Consider the following 7,492-nt stretch of genomic DNA (forward strand, 5'->3'; position numbering starts at 1 on the left):
CACACTGTCAAAGCGTTGATATATTTGCATACCTGCACGCAGAATAATAATTCCTAATGGATTCTATCATGGCTTTAGAAACCATATGCACATATAAACTAACCAGTGTGACTTAATATGATAAAGTCTCAAAGGTGAGCTGCTCATGGACCTTGCATCTGCATCATACTGTATATTGTGGCAAACTCCAGTTAAAAAGATTAACTGGACTACTGATGAAAACTATCCATCAGGCTAATTTGGGTACATTTACATTCATGAATGTTGATCAATGTACACTGGCCCTTTTCTAACTAAAAAAATAAATAATTAAACTTCAAATAATTCGATTCGGAATATTGTTTACATTAAAAGTTGATTATTTTGGTGTTTTGCGTTATATGCTCTGTAGGAACCATGTGATCTCAGGTCTACAGGTGAAGATCTCTGTAAAATCAAATGCCAGCCTGAGTTTGAGGTAAGATTATCTTAAATTTGTGTTTTTTAACTCGTTGAATGGCAAAATAGTCATGGGGTGAACGCAACATGGCGGCGCCCGTGAGTGGGCGACCTGCATTATGCAATGCATAATTGGCTGGCCTAATTGTTTTGGGTAAAGCTATGGCTACTGGGAACAGTGTGCAAATGAACGTGCGAATGTGCAAATTAATAATGCACAGTAGGCTACATTTTATTTCATGCATAGCCTACTGTGCAAAGTCTTTTTCTGAAGAGGCAAAGGAGGCACGGATTTGGATGCTAAATTAATTGATTATACAAATATTACGAAATACGATAGCAAATAATGTCTAATCTCTAATGCACTTATTTTTCTCTTTTAAGCTCTTTGTGTTCTCGATGAGCTTCTCAAGTGTCTGGTGAATGCGAGTAGCTTTTTTGAAGACGTAACAAACAAAATGTTTGGTATTGTAGTTATTGTTTTGAAGCAGAGTAAAAATATTTTAAAAATGCTTAAAGATAAGGCAAGTTTATTTATAGGGCATTTAATACAAAATGGTCATTCAAAGTGCTTTACTATTATAGCTAATAATCAAAACGGATACAAAATAAAACTTTTAAAAAACATATTAAAAGTTGATTAAGAAAAGAAGAATAAAATAGAATAATACATGAATAAGATGATACGGCGCAGTTATTAGGATGCATGCAACACAGTGCTCATAAACTTGATGATACTTTGATAGTCTATGACTTGATTTTAATAAATAAAATTAGTTTAAACTCACAAAAGTCATATATTACTGTTTTCTTATAAAAATATGTGTTAAATGTTGCTCCACAAGCCTTTAACCTGTAAACGGTGACAGTAACACCCAAATGCAGAGATGGGACTTTGTCTCCTCAGAAGTCAAACATGTTCCAGTGATACAGTATAAGAACTGAGATCCAGACAGGCAGACTACAGATCATGTAGTGAGAATGTTTCTAATATGCTTGTATGTATTACTGAGATGAAGACTATGATGGCACTTGAGGTCTCTTTACTGTTGTTTAGTCTGGAAATTAGTGGTCTGAGGTCTCAGAATGAGTCTTTATCTCATAAGTAGACATCAATGGTTTTAATATATCTTTAGATAATTAGATTAATTTCTTTAGAGCTAATTTCTTTGACTGGAATTGGTTTCTTCTTCCAGTTTTCAGCTATTAGGCACTTGCTGGTTCAGATATATGACAGTAGAGCGCCTTCTATGGTAATATCAGAGGAATGGCAGCGTGTCCCTCAGGCGCGAGAGACGAGACACAATCACACTGTTTTGACCTCAGTGAGGTCTTATCTTCTGTAATACTGAGTAAGCAATTAAATTCAGCCTTGTGTCATAGACAAATACAACATTCATTTCCTGTCTTGAGTGTTTTCCCAGTCGTGCTCTATAAAAACAGTCTATGGTTCTCTGGAGTCTTTCTCATTATTGCCAGGGGTCAATTTCCAACATTTTTGCCCAGTGATGCTATATCATAATAACACATTATATGATACTTTTCCTGATAATCACTCGACTCTGTTGTTTTGTTGGTTCTTTTAATCACACATTTGCAGCCATTTATCGTTTATTTCATTTAAAAGCATACTCATACCATAATAAATAAAGATAGATAGATAGATAGACGGATATATAGACAACCAGAGAGACAGAGATAGATAGATAGATAGATAGATAGATAGATAGATAGATAGATAGATAGATAGATAGATAGATAGATAGATAGATGGATGGATGGATAGACAGAAAACCAGAGATAGATAAATAGATAGATAGATAGATAGATAGATGGATGGATGGATGGATGGATGGATGGATGGATGGATGGATGGATGGATGGATGGATGGATAGATGGATGGATAGATGGATAGACAGACAACCAGAGATAGATAGATAGATAGATAGATAGATGGATAGACAGACAACCAGAGATAGATAGATAGATAGATAGATAGATAGATAGATAGATAGATAGATAGATAGATAGATAGATAGATAGATAGATAGATGGATGGATGGATAGACGGATAGATAGATAGACAGACAGACAGACAGACAGATAGATAGATGGATAGACAGATAGATGGATGGATGGATAGATAGATAGATAGATAGACAGACAGACAGACAGACAGACAGACAGACAGACAGACAGATAGATAGATAGATAGATGGATAGACAGATAGATGGATGGATAGATAGATAGATAGATAGATAGATAGACAGACAGACAGACAGATAGACGGATAGATAGATAGATAGATAGATAGATAGATAGATAGATAGATAGATAGATAGATAGATAGATAGATAGATAGACGGACGGATGGATGGATGGATGGATAGATAGATAGATAGATAGACAGACAGACAGATAGACGGATAGATAGATAGATAGATAGATAGATAGATAGATAGACAGACGGATAGATAGATAGATAGATAGATAGATAGATAGATAGATAGACGGACGGACGGATGGATGGATAGAGAGATAGAGATAGATGGATAGAGAGATAGATGGATGGATGGATAGAGAGATAGAGAGATGGATGGATGGATGGATAGAGAGATAGAGATAGATGGATAGAGAGAGAGATGGATGGATGGATAGAGAGATGGATGGATGGATGGATGGATGGATGGATGGATGGATGGATGGATGGATGGATGGATGGATGGATGGATGGATGGATGGATAGAGAGATAGAGAGAGATGGATGGATGGATGGATGGATGGATGGATGGATGGATGGATGGATGGATAGAGAGATAGAGAGAGAGAGATGGATGGATGGATGGATGGATGGATGGATGGATAGTTTGAAATATTGAATATGAATTATAAATTGAACATGCATTATTATTAGTCATGTCCAAAGCTCAAGAAAACATCACATGTGTTTTGGGCTCCATATAAACTCCATGATTACAATTGCATTAGAGCACATTTAATTGATAGCCGTCGGGTGAAACAGGGTTAGGAAGTTCAGTCAGGAGAATGTCCCGTTATGAAGACGATGTGATCATCTGAGTGCTTCAAACACTCTCACTGTTCAGTCTGTGGCCCAGTTTCTGCGTGTGGAAAAGTTTCGGCTTTTGCTGTTGTGAAGTTCTGAACATCAGGCTTTTGCATATAAACATTCGCTTAATGGTGAAAAACACGAGGTCAGTCAGCGGCCGACAGGACAGGTTTCACTCTTATTTTATATTGTCATATGAGATTATACATTTGATTTGACTTCATGATAGACTGACCTTTTCATAGTCAAGAGAATTTGTTTTATTTGCATGTAAACTTTTACATTTATTCATTTGGCAAAAAAAAAAAAATCCTCATCAAATCAAGCGGCATGAAATTTATTAATTTTCTTAGTTCATCTTCCTGGCTTTATTTAAGATTAAGCATCAGCTATTGTCTTTGTCTGTCAGGCACAAAAAAAAATTGTTTGTCAAGGTTTCAATCACCATAAAACCCCAGAAGTGACGTTTGCAATATCTACATTTACACCCAGTCTTACATGATCATTGATTTTTCCGGGTGACTTTTGAACTCCTGTCAGAGATTTTATTATCTGCTATAAAATAGGAAAACGGTTCAGTTGGCCTTCAGTGTTTTGGTTATATTTTATTATCCCATATAACATTTTTATTTACTTTGATAGACCTTGATTTGACTGGTCGGATGACAGATCTGTTCCATGAAATATCGCAATCAGAAAAAATAAGAAATGTTAGAAAGAAGCATGGAGAGGTTTAGCCTCAAATTAAAATTCAATATTATTTTTTCAGGATTTGGCCTAATAGGATGTTATTGTTATAGACATAAACACATGATCAATGTGTTTTTTAAAAGTTTGCAATGTGTAACCGATTTAAACATAGGCTTGATAAATAAAGGTTTGTTGTTTTGACCAATCATCTGCCTTTTCTGCTTTGCCCTGCTTTTCTACATTGTTAGACTTTATTTTGTGTAAACACGTGTTTCTTATCACATCTTCCGCCTTGACGTTTATGAGACCAGGAAGAGAGATCCGTTTCCTTCAGATTTCAATACATCCTTCTAGGAAGATCCTAAAGTTCTTCTCTTCCGTCTGTCGAGTTTGTAACGCGTGTGACGACGAGCTGCTTCTTCTGGACACATTTATTGACTTAATCACTTGAAACTCCCTGACTGATCCAGTATGACAGTGTGTGTGTGTGTGTGTGTGTGTGTGTGTGTGTGTGTGTGTGTGTGTGTGTGTGTGTGTGTGTGTGTGTGTGTGTGTGTGTGTGTGTGTGTGTGTGTTTGTGTGGATTGACGTAATGAGGGATGCTTGCGACAGCGTTCTGTCTCTGAGATGACATAAAGGATACAGTGTGTAATGCTTCGTGATGTCCGTCATCAAATCTCAAACACTTGTGTGTGTGTCTGAGTCACAGAAAAATACAGAAGATTAAAACCTCTATACGGTCCTCGTACTCACTGTTACTGTAAACTTTATTAACTCAAACTAAACATATATCAAAATAAAAGCCACATGTTGGCTTATTTAATATGGACGGTGTTCCTCAGGGGTCGGTGTTGGGTCCGCTTTTATTATCTATATTTGACCTCTTGGTTATATTTTTCGCACTCATGGCATAAACTTTCATTTCTATGCAGATTATACACAGTTGTACAGTACATGTACAAAACCTAATGTTTCCCATCCCTCTCTTGAACTCACTAAATGTCTGCAGGACTAACAATTTCTTAAAGTCCCCCTGTGGTGTAAATCAAGCTTTTAATGTTGTTTATATGTCTATGTGGTGTTTTTAATATGCTTTAAGACAAACCATGTGTAAGTTCATAAGTCGACAGCATTGCTGAGTATTTTCTCTTTAAAACTGCTTTGAACCAAAGACAGTCTCAAACACACGCTTTGAAATCGCTGGTGTTTCTGACGTCACAAACTACCATGTAACCAATCAGATCAACGTGTGATCGTCAACCAGTGGATCTCTGAGCTGAGTGAGTGAGTGGAGGCGGGGCTCATTTGCATGTTGATAGAACCGCGTATACTAAATGAGGCAAGAGTTATTTTCAAGATATTTTAAGGCATGACCAAAAAAAAATTCAAGGAAAAACGGTTACACTTTATTTTAAGGTGTCATTGTTACAGTGTAATAATAATTAACTTTACTTTTATACTTTATTGTCAGACAAGTCTGAATTTTTTCTTGCATAACAGTGTCTATGTTTACAACATCCAACATACATTGTACATCGACATACGCTTAAACCTCACACATTATGCATTCAATACAACACTTATGCATCTACGACACCTTCACAATACTCTTGATTTCTGATTAAGTGTTTTTGTTCAACGCTAAGATATCCTGGTGCACAAAAGAGTGTTTCAGCCTCACTTTGTTAAATCTGGGGACTCTATACCTCCGCTTTGATGGTAGTAGTTCAAACTCATTATGCAGGATATGCATAGGGTTAGAACTTAGAAGCTATATTATTAGCCAGCCTTAGCAAATTGTTATGATAGGCTGAATCATAAAGCTTCTCAAGAGGCTGACCTACAATCTTTGAGCACATTTTTAATTGATTAAACAACTTTGTTTTTAGCATAGCAGACAAACTCTTGTACCAAATAGAGTTGCAATATTGCAGTATACTCATTATCACAGACCTAAAGAACAACAGAAGAATCTGTTTTCTTACTCCAAATGACCTAAGACGACGAAGAAAGTAAATTCTCTGCTTTGTTTTTTTTTATAGAGAGTATCAATGTGATCTTTCCAAGATAACATATCGTCTATAATCACTCCTAAATATTTATATGTCTTAACCAATCTGATTTTCTCCTTGTGAATAAAAACAAGGCATTATATCAGATGCAGACCCAAATACAATCTCCTCAGTTTTACTCGTATTAATGACAACAAGAGCATTATTCTCACACCACTCAATCAATTTAGTCACACCTTGTTGATGAAACCCAGGACTGTCCAAAATCATTCAACACAGATATTAAAACAGTGTCATCAGAATACTTCAAAATATACTGATTTAACATGTCAGTTCGACAGTCGTCTGTATATAAGGTGAAAAGTATGGCAGAACTAACGCAACTAAGCATTTGTAATGATTGCAGACGTCACCGTTTTATTCACTTTGACTCTCTGAACTCTATCAGTGAGAAGTGAGGTATACCACTGGATCAGATAGGGATTTACATTCAACTGTGCAAGTTTTGACACCAATCTGTCAACCTGTATTGACACATGTACTTACTATAGGGTTAGGGTAGAGTTTGGTTGAGGGTTAGTTGCATGTAATGATGCATAATTTACTGTTATTACTATGGTAAGTACATGCAACATATTTAACAAGGACACTATAAAATAAAGTGTTACTGAAAAAACTTTTAAATATGTAATTTTGGTGATCAAAGATGAGTTTTAAGGGCTAAAATGATTGACTACAGGGGGACTTTAAAGCTTAATACTAACAAAACATCTCAGTCTGATGTGTGAATACTGACTGATGATCTACTCAACTCAAGGGAAGGAAGTAATTTGGGATTTTTTTCGGAGCATGTGTCCCATTAAGCCCCAGTGTCCCGGCATCAGTGCCAACATGCTGACGACGCGTCATTCGCTCCTTTACTCTGATCATCAGCACACTCGAGTCGGCCAGCGCTGGCACTGCAAATGTTTCAGATCATCCTACATTTCTCCTGCCCAGTTTCAAAACAGCTTTACTGATCCGCATCCCAGTGAAAGTGCGCCCAAGCGAGACTCCAGCTGGCGGCAGATTGTGTGTGTAGGCGCAGTTATGGCAGACGGAAGCGATCCCCTGAGGACAGTAGTGGCACCTGTGCTGTGCCAACGCCTGGCATCGCTTCTTTCTCAAAGGCTTTGTCCCTGGGTAATAATGGTGCCACTCTTTATTCCCGGGGACACACTTAACGACAGGCTGAAACATTCTAAGACTGAACTGAACACACACTCACAGACTGTTTCCATCGA

Source organism: Leuciscus leuciscus (assembly GCF_965113295.1).
Source record: "Leuciscus leuciscus genome assembly, chromosome: 5".
In the NCBI taxonomy this organism is placed as follows: Eukaryota; Metazoa; Chordata; class Actinopteri; order Cypriniformes; family Leuciscidae; genus Leuciscus; species Leuciscus leuciscus.